The following is a 13,976-nucleotide window of genomic DNA, read 5'->3' as shown; positions in this document are numbered from 1 at the left end:
ACATCTTAATTGTGGATTAAATCAAGAATATTGAAAACATAATAAATAATTTATGAATATTATTTTAATGGTTAATTAAATATGAGATATTTGATAAATTAATTATCTTTTCACAAATAATAACCTAAAAATCACTTCTAGGTTTGAATATAATACACACACACACATATATATATAACCCTTATTTAATTAGAATTTAAAAGTTATTTTTAGTACAAACTAAATATTATTTTGTTCAAAAATTACGATGAAATTTGATAAAGTTTAGGATTAAAAATACATTTAATAGTATATTAGACCAAAAGTAATATTTTTCTTTTGGAAGTATTATATTATCTTAATAAACTTATATTTTATTATTAATTATATATATATATATATATATATATTTAATATGAGATACACAATTATCATCAAAAAATTATATATATATATATATATATATATAGAGAGAGAGAGAGAGAGGAGGAGGAGGAATCAATTAATGACTCACAAAGTAACTCTTAATAAAGTTACTCTACTCAATAACTCGTGGTATAAGTTAAATTTTATTGATCCAACTATTAAATTAAAAGTTATTAAATTTTACTAATAATTAATATAGAAAAAATTGATTAGAAAATAAAATAAGGATAAATACATTTTTTGAATTTTATATCTTAGATTTAAGATGAATAAATAAATTAAGTTAATTAATAATTTATTAAAAATATTAAAATTTAATTTATAAAAATAATATTTTAAAAGAGAAAGGTTATAATAACATTAATGTAACTTTTACTAAGTATTACACCGCTCAATAACTTTATATTAAATGTGAATTTTATAAATTCAACCGTTAGATTGAAAGTTTTTTACTCTTAGATCATATATACAAAATTTTATATTAATTCAAGATGATTTGATACTTCATTCTTGTAAAAAACAAATTGACGTAATATATACATTTCAAAATATACTAAAATATGAATACTTCGATTACCTTCAAGTTGTTCAACTTTAACAAAATTTGATATAAACATATAAAGTGATATGAACTTTTAATCCAACAGTTGGATTTACAAAATTCACATTTAACATAAGATTATTAAGCTGTGTAATACTTAGTAAAAGTTACACTGGTGTTATTATAACCTTTCTCATTTTAAAATATATAAATTATTATTTAAACTTTTAAATTTACAATAAATAATTTGAATTATATCATAATATTAATTTTAAATAGAAATAAGTAAATTGTTAATTATAAAAGTAAGTATATATATAAATAAAGATTAATTAAATATAATATAATTATTATTAGTAATATAATTATTATATATTTATAACGGTTCGAACACACTGGAATAAGAGGGATCCAAAGATAGTATAAGTATGAGATTGTATAGTTGAGAATGACTTAAATGAATTAATTTGTACTACTTATACTGATAACATGTATTTGTTTTTCTGTAGCTTATCTCATAAGAACTCCACAGTTAAGTGTGTTTGACTTGGAGTAATATAGGGATGTGTGACCTTTTGAGAAGCTTCCCAGAAACTGTGTAGGACATATAACTATCGCAAAAATCGTCATTTTCTTGTAGTGATTAAAGATTTTTTGCTCATGTTTCTTTATTTCACTCCTAGGTAAACGCTCCTCTTTTTTCTTCATATTCATATTTTTTCCACAGGGCAGTTAACATGTTGGCAAATGGGCACTCGTTAATAATTATGAGTTATTTCATAATTAAACAGAAATTTAAGTTATCAAATTCACAAAAATTTGAGTTATAAGTATTTAATGAAGTTTTGGTATTCAACAAATGATTTAATAAAAATTTAGAATTATTCAATAAGAAATATTATATTTAATGAAAATAAAATAAAACAATAAATTATGTAGAGTTTAAACTTATGATGAGAAGTTAGAGATTGATTTACTAACTTTTCTCATGCAAAACTTCTTAATTTTTCATTCAATGTTGAAATTATATAATTAATTCAACAGTTTGCAATTAAATTTAAACTCTAATTTCTCAAACGATAAATTTTAGGTTATTTAAAAAAAATCAATCCCTTGGTAATTTTTGTTAAACAATTTGCATTAAGGTCACGGACTAATAAGGTTTATCACATTCTTAGTAATAAATGTTATCAAACTTTTATCTAAGTCAAAATTTTCAAAAAAAATTTCCAACCTCAATTAAAAATTTTAAAATCACGTAGAAATTGATCAGGCCACAACAAACATTAGTCATAAGAATAAAATGATTAATCAAAATAAAGACTGTATTGAATGAAAACACAGAGAAATTACGTAATTATAATAGCTACCTCAGTCTCCAACAATAAAGAACTTGGTCACTCATGATTGAGGAATACACAAGAGTAGAGATATCTTTGATCAATATATATGATTGCAATAATATTCTCACAATAATTCTTTCTAATATCTATAAAATTATGCTTAGACAAAAAAGTGTTTATATGGAGACCTTATTTTATAATATTTTTTAATGGACTTTTAGGTCATATGTATTCACTCAAAAGCATCTATGTAGTTCATTCTAAGCAAGCTTGTGTGATCTTCCAAATGTGCTCTTTATGTTGACTCACTCATAGCATTTATTTGATAACTTTGAGCAAATTTCACTTCCTTGAAATGCTCGTATAACTTGCTTTGAGCGAGCTTGTTTGATTCACCATAGTTGCTCGACTTCATTCGCTCAAAGAGAATTTATTGTTGCTCTAAGTGAATTTCACTCGTTTCGAGCAAGTAGTCTTCACACTTTAAACAAGTTGATGCTATCTTCGGGAGTTTCTTTTGGGTTTAGTTTGCTCAAAGCAAATTGTTGGACACTTTAAGCGAATATGTCTCGCTCAAAGCGTGTCCAATTAATTTTTTGAGCAGTGATTTCTTTGAAACTTGTAACTTTTAAATTATTTTCTCCCTATATTATATCTCCATAAATAAAACTATTGAAAAATAAAAAAATTGAAAAATTAAATTCTAAAATAAAATTAACTCTTGACTAAGTGTTTTATGGTCAAAAACAAGATTTAGAAGTATAAAATATATTAATAATTACTTAAATTGAATAAAATATATATACATATTTAACAATTATCGATGATAAGAAAAAAAGTTTTGTTAGATTACATCACAAGTAAGTACTTTGAATTACTAAATTTTTAACTTGATATTTAATATTTTTCAATTAATCACAATTACTAATATTTAAATTTGATATCCAGTTATATAGTCTTATAGGCAACATATTAATTCATGAGATAATGTAATGTTTTCAATTTTAAACAATATTAACTTTTTTTTTTCAAAACATATGATTTAATAGTATATTTATAAAAGAAAATTAAAATATAGATATTTATGGACAAATCACCGGTAGTCCTAGAGGACATTTATCAAATAAGACAACAATGAATAAGGTTTTTCTTTGAAATTATTCATAGTTAAATTTTTTATTTTAGTTTATGTAGTTTACATTTCATATCGATAGTTTGGACTATATTTATGTATTTTAAAATTGATTTAGATATATCGATTGTGTAGAATGTTATTAGTTAGTTTAAAACTTAATTGGTTAGTTTAGAACTTTATGAATGTATCTTTGCAGCTATTAATGTAAATGATATTTTAGAATTATGGTGATTTTGGATCATTAAAATGAGCGGTAACTACCCCGCTTGCATGGGGTCTATTTTTTGTGTTATAGATTTAGGATAATATAAAAATGAACCAATTTTTTTAATAAAAAAAGTCGTATATTTTACATCAATTATGCCATAACTCACATAGAATATCACTTTTTCATATCATTCATAATTATAATCAATGAGAAAAGTTATCATATTATATATTAGTTTTCACATATAATTGATGTTGTAACGACCTGCCGTAGCCATTACACTACGGAACAACACTACATACTGCTCGAATATATACTAAAATAGTATAATAAATATTTACAACACAAGTTACTAATCAAGCAACAAACAACAACTAGTTATATACAATAAAATATGCTACTATAAGGTAACTTACAAAAAAATATCCATCTTCAAGCACCTCTTGTGGCCTCTAGTAGCTACCTCCCAGCCTATCCCTGTGATGCTCTCATATCACGTATGATCATCACAATCCAAACCACATGGAGACATGCAAGGGTAAGCTAGAGATAATAAAAAAACTCATAATAATTTAATATACAACATAACAAATATACATCTAAACATCATTTCAACAATTGATTCCACATATCAACACTTCAACGTAACTACTGTATAAACCATTGGAATAATCACCATATTCATCATAACAACAACCAACACATGTATTAAAAGCAACTTACAACACAGGTAATCTAGCGACGCTAGCATCATCATCAACTTGTATACAAATAAGCAACTTACAACATAACAGCACTATCATCATCCTCAACAAGGTCAACATACAACACAATTACAACTTAACAACACAACAACGTATGTACTACTCATATCAACAACAAATCAACTCATTAACAACTTATCTGTCGTCACGCATTTCGACTCGGAGATCTCCTACAACATGATAAGTAGTCTAAGTGGCTAGGTCCTACCAAACCGACAACACAACACATTTGGATATCAATCCACAACACGATAATGGTTTCTCAGACTTTGCCACTTAAACAAGGAAGTATAGTACTCGGTTAGGAACTAAATTCCCAACTTCGTACTTTACTCAAATTGGCCACTTGTAATCGATATAGGTCGACCTGACCCCTATACCGTGGTCGCTTTATAATCGGTATAGCTCGACATTGCCCCTATACTGTGGTCACTTTGTAATCGGTATAGCTTGACCTTGCCCCTATACCGTGGTCGCTTTATACACGTATGCCTCGACCTTGCCCACACACGAGATCAACTAAGTCCTAGAGGAGAACAACACAAAGTCCACTCCAAACACTACAAGAAAAAGTTAAATTTTTTACGCCCACGGACAAAAATCCGTCGAAAATTTCCCACGGATTTAGATCCGTCAGAAATTTCCGACGGATTTAAATCCGTCTGAAATTTCTGACGGAATTTTCCACGAATTTAAATCCGTCTGAAATTATTAAATAAAATATAAGCCAATTATTTTTCAAATGCAAGCAATCCTGGTCCCATCGATACACACAACAATGCACTATATAATATTTTCATTATTATATGGGTGTTTTCAAAATATAAATATATTGTAATGAATAAGATAAATATAAATCAAAGTGAGTGAGGTATAACTTACCTATATATAATTATATGTTTAATTAGGTTATTATAAATTATAAACTAATTAGCGTAAATATGTTTTTTTTACTTATCTTGAAAAATACCAACACATGACGTCCAAATTTAAGAATAACATATCTTTTCTTTAATTTTTAAAAATCACTCATCTCTTTGAAAATAACATTATTAATTAAATAAGGGAGAAAAAAAGTTAAATTATGTTCTGCAAATCATATATATGTATCTATCATTTATTTCTAAATTACATCCAATACTATGTTATTTTCATAAAAACTTTCATTGATCTTCAATTTTGAAAATAAGATTTTTTTAATTCATTTTTAAAATTATTACTTAAATTTAATATTTTTTTTAAATCACAGTGTGCATGATATTTAAAATAAATTGAAATAATGAAATAAGAGATCAAATCTCATTTAATTATTGATATTTGTATTAATAAATTATTTTCTCTTAATAGTATATAAATAGTATTATCTTATATAAGTAGTTGTATGTGCCACTTAAATAAATAAATAAGAAAATTAATACTCACTTAAAAATTTGAGAAGAGATATACGTATGATGTTATTGAGAAAAACGTCAAGTAGGGGTTAATGGAATTTTTTCTAGATTAAATCTTCTTTATTTAAAACTTAAAACATTAAAGTTAAAATAATTACACTAAATAATTATTTTTTTTCCTAATAACTGATTGATTTAAAAATATCTTTTTAAGTTGTAGTAATTTCTTAAATTTACATTTTATTGATTTTTGAATTTTATATTTAAGTAAATCAGTAAAATACAAAGTAATGAGTATAAATATGAGTATTTAAAACTTCAATGAATCTATATATAGAAAGTAGAGATAAAGACAGAGAAAATGAATGGAAGAAAAATAGTTAAATATATAGTTGTTTGATTATCTATAGTAATAGATAAAGGGAAATATACGTCATCTTGTAACTAATTTTGTCTAAAAAATAATAGATAATCATACCTGTTCTTACCGGAAATCTGTTGTAGAGATGATCCTCCGAGTAAGATTGGTGAGCCTCCTTCGCTGGTACGCTTGATGCTCCAAGATGGGGGTGGTACCTGCAAAAGAGACTCCGATGCTAAAATTAGTGTTTGTGAGAATATGAGTCTCGTATAAGTAATGCACGTACCTTTGTGTGGATTAGGGTTTTGTTGGGCCTTGGGCCCGAGATCAGTTTATGACCTAGTTGGATAGCGAGCCGATGTCGCCTAGCGCGTGTCCGAGGTCACTTCGCGCTGTGATGCCAAGCTCGAGCTCAACATAGCGGTACGGATAGTACACTAGCCCCCCGAGCTCCGAAGACCGTAGGTCGAGGAGTTAAGACTGAGCTCGACAAGGGGTCGTGACTTTTCGCGTACGCCTATTTGTCAAGACGCCATGTGTCATAACCGTCACCTCGTTCCCATAACGCGTGGGCGGTGCGGTAACAAGATTGTATTTTTATTTGTTTGATGATGTGGCCTCTTTGGGTCGATGTGGTGTTCTGATGTCCATGTTTCATGGTCAGGCTGAGGAACTTGGCAATAATGAGCTTACTGCTTGGTTAGGCTGGTAAACCTTTGACTGGGTCAGCAGATTAGTGAGGGACAAGTCGGCAACTCGGCTGGCCAGTACACTTGCCCCCCAAGCACCGAGTGATGTAAGAGCAAAGGGGCTTCTGAGGAATTCCCAAATTTGTTGTTTGAAGGTTCAAATTCGACCTTGTTAAGTAGATGTGGTCTCAAGGTTCGGACTCGACCTTGGCATATCAAGGTTCGAACTCTTTCTTGGTTAAGAAAATGTGATCTCAAGGTTCGGACTCGACCTCAGCATACCAAGGTTCGAACTTGACCTTGGTTAAGAAAATGTGATCTCAAGGTTCGGACTCGACCTCGGCATATCAAGGTTCGAACTAGACCTTGGTTAAGAAAATGTGATCTCAAGGTTCGGACTCGACCTCGGCATATCAAGGTTCGAACTCGACCTTGGTTAAGAAAATGTGATCTCAAGGTTCAGACTCGACCTCGGCATATCAAGGTTCGAATTCGACCTTGGTTAAGAAAATGTGATCTCAAGGTTCGGACTCGACCTCGGCATATCAAGGTTCGAACTCGACCTTGGTTAAGAAAATGTGTTCGGACTCGACCTGGGCATATCAAGGTTCGAACTCGACCTTGGTTAAGAAAATGTGATCTCAAGGTTCGGACTCGACCTTGGCATATCAAGGTTCGAACTCGACCTTGGTTAAGAAAATGTGATCTCAAGGTTCGGACTCAACCTCGGCATATCAAGGTTCAAACTCGACCTTGGTTAAGAAAATGTGATCTCAAGGTTCGGACTCGACCTCAGCATATCAAGGTTCGAACTCGACCTTGGTTAAGAAAATGTGATCTCAAGGTTCGGACTCGACCTCGGCATATCAAGGTTCGAACTCGACCTTGGTTAAGAAAATGTGATCTCAAGGTTCGGACTCGACCTCGGCATATCAAGGTTCGAACTCGACCTTGGTTAAGAAAATGTGATCTCAAGGTTCGGACTCGACCTTGGTTAAGAAAATGTGATCTCAAGGTTCGAACTCGACCTTGGCATCAAGGTTCGGATTCAACCTTGGCAACGTAATTTGTATTTGAAGGTTCAAACCCGACTTTAACATCAAGGTTCGAACTCGACCGTGGCAACGTAATTTGTATTTGAAGGTTTGAACCCGACTTTAACATCAAGGTTTGAACTCGACCTTGGCAAGTCGTCATGGTTAATGTGCCAATACCGAAAATGTATGGGAATGGAGTTGCTTTGTTGATTTATTTCTGAGGTGTGCCTCGTTAAAACCTTCCTTGGCCAAAAACCCTTTTCTTTAGTGGGAAAAAAGGCTGAGGAGGAAAAAAGAGTACATCACCTGAATTTACAAGTTAAGAGAAATAAAATTTGAGGTGGGTGGAATTCCAAGTTCCAAATTTTCCTTTGGAGGGGTCTGTTCTTGCTTCTCCCCGTAATTGCCAAACAAGGTCGCCAACTTTAAATGTTCATGGCTTGACTTTGGTCTTGCTTTCTAGTGGTTTGTCGCAAATTGCCTTGCGAAACTCGGCATTCTCCTCCATCTGGATGTACCCAGCAGCGCGAGCTCGGAGCTCGTCCATGTCGGGAGGAGGTCGTCGGCAAAGGCTATCGACGAAAGGTCCTGGCTTCAACGCCATGAACATGGACTGCAGTGCGACCTCGGGATTCAGATTTCGGATCTTTACCGAGATGGCGGTGAATCGTTCCATGAATGTCCGGAGTGGCTCATCGTCACTCTGTCTGAGACTGGCCAGGGCAGCTCATGTTATGTGATGAGGTCGGCTCGTCGCATACTGTGCTGTGAACCGTCTGACCTGGGTGCCGAAGCTGTCAATTGACTCGGCAGGTAGCTGAGTGTATCAGTTAAGCGCGACCCCTTTGAGCGAGGTCGAAAAAACCCTACACAGGATAGCATCTTCATTAGTGTAAAGATTTACCTGTGTGGTATACAGATCGATGTGCTCATTCGAATCCGTGGTGCCATCGTAACGGTCGATGTGGAGAGGCTTCCACCCGAAAGGGAGAGGTGTTTCCATGATGTCGTCCACAAAAGGATGACGGCGGAAGGTCGCCTGATTTCCCGTGACGTGGGAAGGAGCGTTGCTTACGTCATGTGTCGACCTGTTGGTCAGTATGTGAGACCGATGTGTGGCAGGCCTGGGGGTTGGTGCCCTAGGCGCTATTGGCGGTTGAGAAACCGAGTGCCCTTCTTCCTCGTTTAGGTGACTCGGTTGAGGGGGTTGATCAGAGGTGCGCCGTGGTAGCTGAGCGCGGATACGCTCATTCTCGGCGCGCAGCGCCGCTAGGTCTGCTTCATTGGCGGTTCGCATCGCGGCTAGGTCAGTTTCGTACTTGGCACGCATGTTTTGCAGATCGGCGGTGTGTTGTTGCCGCATCTGCTCGACCTGCTCGATCAGCCTTCTCAATGCTGCTTCGTTGTCCATGGTAGTTGCGTGATCTAGGTCGTCTGTTGCGCGTCTGCTATGGCTTCTGGTAGAAACCATAAGAGTGGCCGATAAGAGCTGTCTTGATCGGCCCCATGGTGGACGCCAAATGTTCTTACCAGAAATCTGCTGTAGAGATGATCCTCCGAGTAAGATTGGTGAGCCTCCTTCGCTGGTACGCTTGATGCTCCAAGATGGGGGTGGTACCTGCAAAAGAGACTCCGATGCTAAAGTTAGTGTTTGTGGGAGTATGAGTCTCGTATAAGTAATGCACGTACCTTTGTGTGGATTAGGGTTTTGTTGGGCCTTGGGCCCGAGATCAGTTTATGACCTAATTGGATAGCGAGTCGATGTCGCCTAGCGCGTGTCCGAGGTCACTCCGCGCTGTGATGCCAAGCTCGAGCTCGGCATAGCGGTACGGATAGTACAATACCCTTAACTGATTTTTATTTTATATATTCTAATTTTATTTGTAATAATATGATTATATATTTAAATAGTTTAATTTTAATAATTTTTTAAGTATATTTTTATCTTTTCACTTAAAATATTTGAATTTCTATATTTTAATTTGAATTATTTTTTAAGTATATTTTTGTCTTTTTGTCTTAAATTTTTGAATTTCTATATTTTAATTTTAATAATTTTTTATTTCAATTATTTATTAATTCTTTTCTTTTTTAATGTTTTATAACATTATTAAAATTTTATAATTTTAATCTCTATAATTTTATCTTACTTTTTATTTTATAAATATAATTTGGATTATTCATTTTATAATTAAATTAATTTTTTAAAATTTTTTATGAGTTTACATTCTAAGAATGTATTGAAACCCATCAATCTTTGATTATTAGATAGCAACAACATGGATATTCTGATTATTAGACATTATGTTATAATTCTACTGATCGTACTATATGTTATTTTTAAATTTGAACTCCTAAACTTTATTTTTTATGTATGACATTTTATTTTGTATGAATGAACTTGTTTTGATTTACATAATTATGATTGATTTAATATCTTTAAATAGGATAATTATTTAATACAAATTTGAATTTAAAACAAGTTCATTCATACAAAATAAAATGTCATACATAACAAATAAAGTTTAGGAGTTAAAATTTAAAAATAACATATAGTACGATCAGTAGAATTAAAGATTGAGGGGTTTCAATACATTCTTAGAATGTAAACTCATAAAAAAATTAAAAAAAATTAATTTAATTATAAAATGAATAATCCAAATTATATTTATAAAATAAAAAGTAAGATAAAATTATAGAGATTAAAATTATAAAATTTTAATAATGTTATAAAACATTAAAAAAGAAAAGAATTAATAAATAATAGAAATAAAAAATTATTAAAATTACAATATAGAAATTCAAAAATTTAAGACAAAAAGACAAAAATATACTTAAAAAATAATTCAAATTAAAATATAGAAATTCAAATATTTTAAGTGAAAAGATAAAAATATACTTAAAAAATTATTAAAATTAAACTATTTAAATATATAATCATATTATTACAAATAAAATTAGAATATATAAAATAAAAATCAGTTAAGGGTATGATTATCTATTACTTTTTAGACAAAATCAATTACAAGATTACGTATAACTTTATATTAAATGTGAATTTTGTAAATACAATCGTTAAATTAAAAATCTTTTACTCTTAAATCTTATATACAAATTGTTATATTAATCAAAGATGATTTCTTGTAAAAAAAAATTAAATCTGTCGAAAAATTTATATTTTCGATGAGAAAATATTTGTAGGAAAAGCTATATTATTGATGAAATATTTCAGACAAATTTATATTTGTCGAAAATGTAAGAACTAGTTTTAAATTTGATATGAAAATATTATGATATTATTAGATAAGATTTTAAGTTAGTATTTTATTAATGTTTGATAATTAAAAAATAAAACAAGGATAAATACATTTTTTGAATTTTATATGTTTGATTAAAGATAACTTACAAAATAACTCTTGGTAAAGTTATTCCGCTCAATAACTCATGGCGTGTGTTGAATTTTATCGATCCAATTAATTGTTAAATTAAAAGTTATTAAATTTTACTAATAATTAATATAAAAAATTAATTAGTTTTTGAATAAATTATTTGCTAATTAACAATATAATTGAAACATTAATTTTTTAAATTATTTAACTAAAATCTTATTGATAATTTACTATATGATCTTAATATTTTTGTATAACTAATATCTGGTTTTAAATTTGATATGAGAATATTATATATAATTAGATAAGATTTTAAGTTAGTATTTTATTAATAGTTGATAATTAGAAGAAAAAAAACAAGGATAAATACATTTGTTGAATTTTATATGTTTGATTTAAGGTAAATAAATATATTAAATTAATTAATAATTTATTTAAAATATTAAAATTTAATTTATAAGTATGTAATAAATAAATATTTATAATTTTATAAATTATATTATCATTATAAATTATAAAATTAAACAATTTAAATTATAATTTTAAATAAAAATAAGTAGATGTTAATTATAAAAGTAAGTACATATAAATAAATAATAATTAAATATATTATTATTATTATTAATTATTATTATTTGTAATATAAAATTATTATATATTATTATTACAGTACAAATATGAGATTGTATATTTGAGGATGACTTAAATGAATTAATTTGTACAAGTTATACTGACAACATACATATACATTTCGGTAGCCTACCCATCAGAACTTTACAGTTAAGCGTGCTTGACCTGGAGTAGTACAGAGATGGGTGACCTTCTGGGAAGTTTCCCAGAAATTGCACAAATAAGGATAAAACACGCTAAACAATGAAATATCGTGAAATAGAACTCTTGAGAGGCCAAATATGAGGGTTGTTACATTAATAAATTTATTAAAATTAAAAAAAATTATAATTTTCACGAAAAATTCCTTCAGGGTAATTTCCCACGGATATATCCGTGGGAAAATCCATCGGAAAGTTACCCACGGATAAAAATCCGTCGTAAATATTTCAGACGAGCAATTTACCGACGGATTAGTGTCCGTCGGTAATCCGTCAGAAATGCACTATTACCCACGAATTTTTGGCATTTCCCACGGATTCTGGCCGTCTGTAATAGCGAATTTTCTTGTAGTGAAAGGACAACTTCCCAAGGAGGGTTTTTCAACAAATTGGGCTCTTAGAGCACCACAACTATTTCAATCCACATAATGGGATGAGCAACTTCGAAAACATCTCCCGTAGTCCTAGTGATCATCAACTCATCATCACAATTTTACAGCAATAGGCATCTTAACAGCTTTACAGCAATATGCATCTTAACAACTTTACAACAACAAGCATCTTAACAACTTTACAGCAATAAACATCTTAACAAATTTACAGCAATAGACATCTTAAAAACTTTACAACAATAAACATCTTAACAACTTTACAGCAATAGACATCTTAACAACTTTACAACAATAGACATCTTAACAACTTTAGACAACTTACAACAATACAACAATAAACATTATATACCAGCTTGACAACTTCTGATTCATTTATACAACTATGCAATTTTAATAATTTTAACAACATGCAAACAACTTAATTAAACAACTATAGTCATTACAATATCAACTTAATGCAACTTAACAACTTTATAAACAACATAAACAACATAAATCAACTATAGTCATCAATCTCAACTTTAACAACTTTAAACAACATAACAACTTTTCCACGTACATCCTAATACAACTTTACAACTTATAAACTACTTCAACTTATACCTCTCAACTTATTAATAATTCAACAATAAACATGTCAAAAACTTCACAACTTAACTACAACATGCATCTCATTTACATCTCATCTTCATCACAAAAGCATCACCAAAAAAAATCTACAAATCTAGCTTCCCTCACCTGAAGATTGGCTCAGAATAGCCAAGAAATGAGAAGAAGCGAAATTCCCTTTCCGAAGCTCAACCCGGAACTTCAATCTACCCAAAGCAAGTTTCCTAACTGAGAGCCCTTCTCTCTAGAACTTTTCTTTAAAACCTTCATTTCTCCTCAACTGCCCATAAGTCCTATTTATAGAAATCTGAATTGGCCAGAACAGCCCGTTCCAATCCGGAACGGCCCGTTCCGGACTTCTTCATCATGTGAAAAATTCACATGCAGAACATCCCGTTCTGAAATCAGAACAGCCCGTTTTGGCACGTCTAGAACGACCCGTTCTAAAACCAGAACGGTCCGTTCTAGAGTCGAATCTAACTCACAATGACCACTTTGGAACGGCCCGTTCCAGTCCAAGATTCACAGGTCTATTTAGTAGTTTGAAACTGCCGTTCTAGTTTGGGAACGACCCGTTCTGAGCTACTAAATCACCCTTGTTTTAGTAGTTTGGAACTACCTGTTCCAATCTGGGAACGCTCCGTTCCAGTCTACTAACTACGTTAGAGATGTAAAATGTAAGATTTTAAACATCAATAATTCTTACAAATTTACAATTAATTGATGTGAAATTATTTTTCTTTTTGTTGGTAAGAAATATATTATTTCATAACTAATGTAAAAATGACATTTTAATTGATGTAAAGACCTTTTAATCTTTATATTTGTTAAAAGAATAATAAGGATGAAGATCACGTTAACAATATTAGATGATAATATCAA

The sequence above is a fragment of the Cajanus cajan genome, chromosome 10, assembly GCF_000230855.2.
Source record: "Cajanus cajan strain Asha chromosome 10, NIPB_CcT2T_4, whole genome shotgun sequence".
NCBI lineage: Eukaryota > Viridiplantae > Streptophyta > Magnoliopsida > Fabales > Fabaceae > Cajanus > Cajanus cajan.
Note: the sequence above shows the minus strand (reverse complement) of the source record.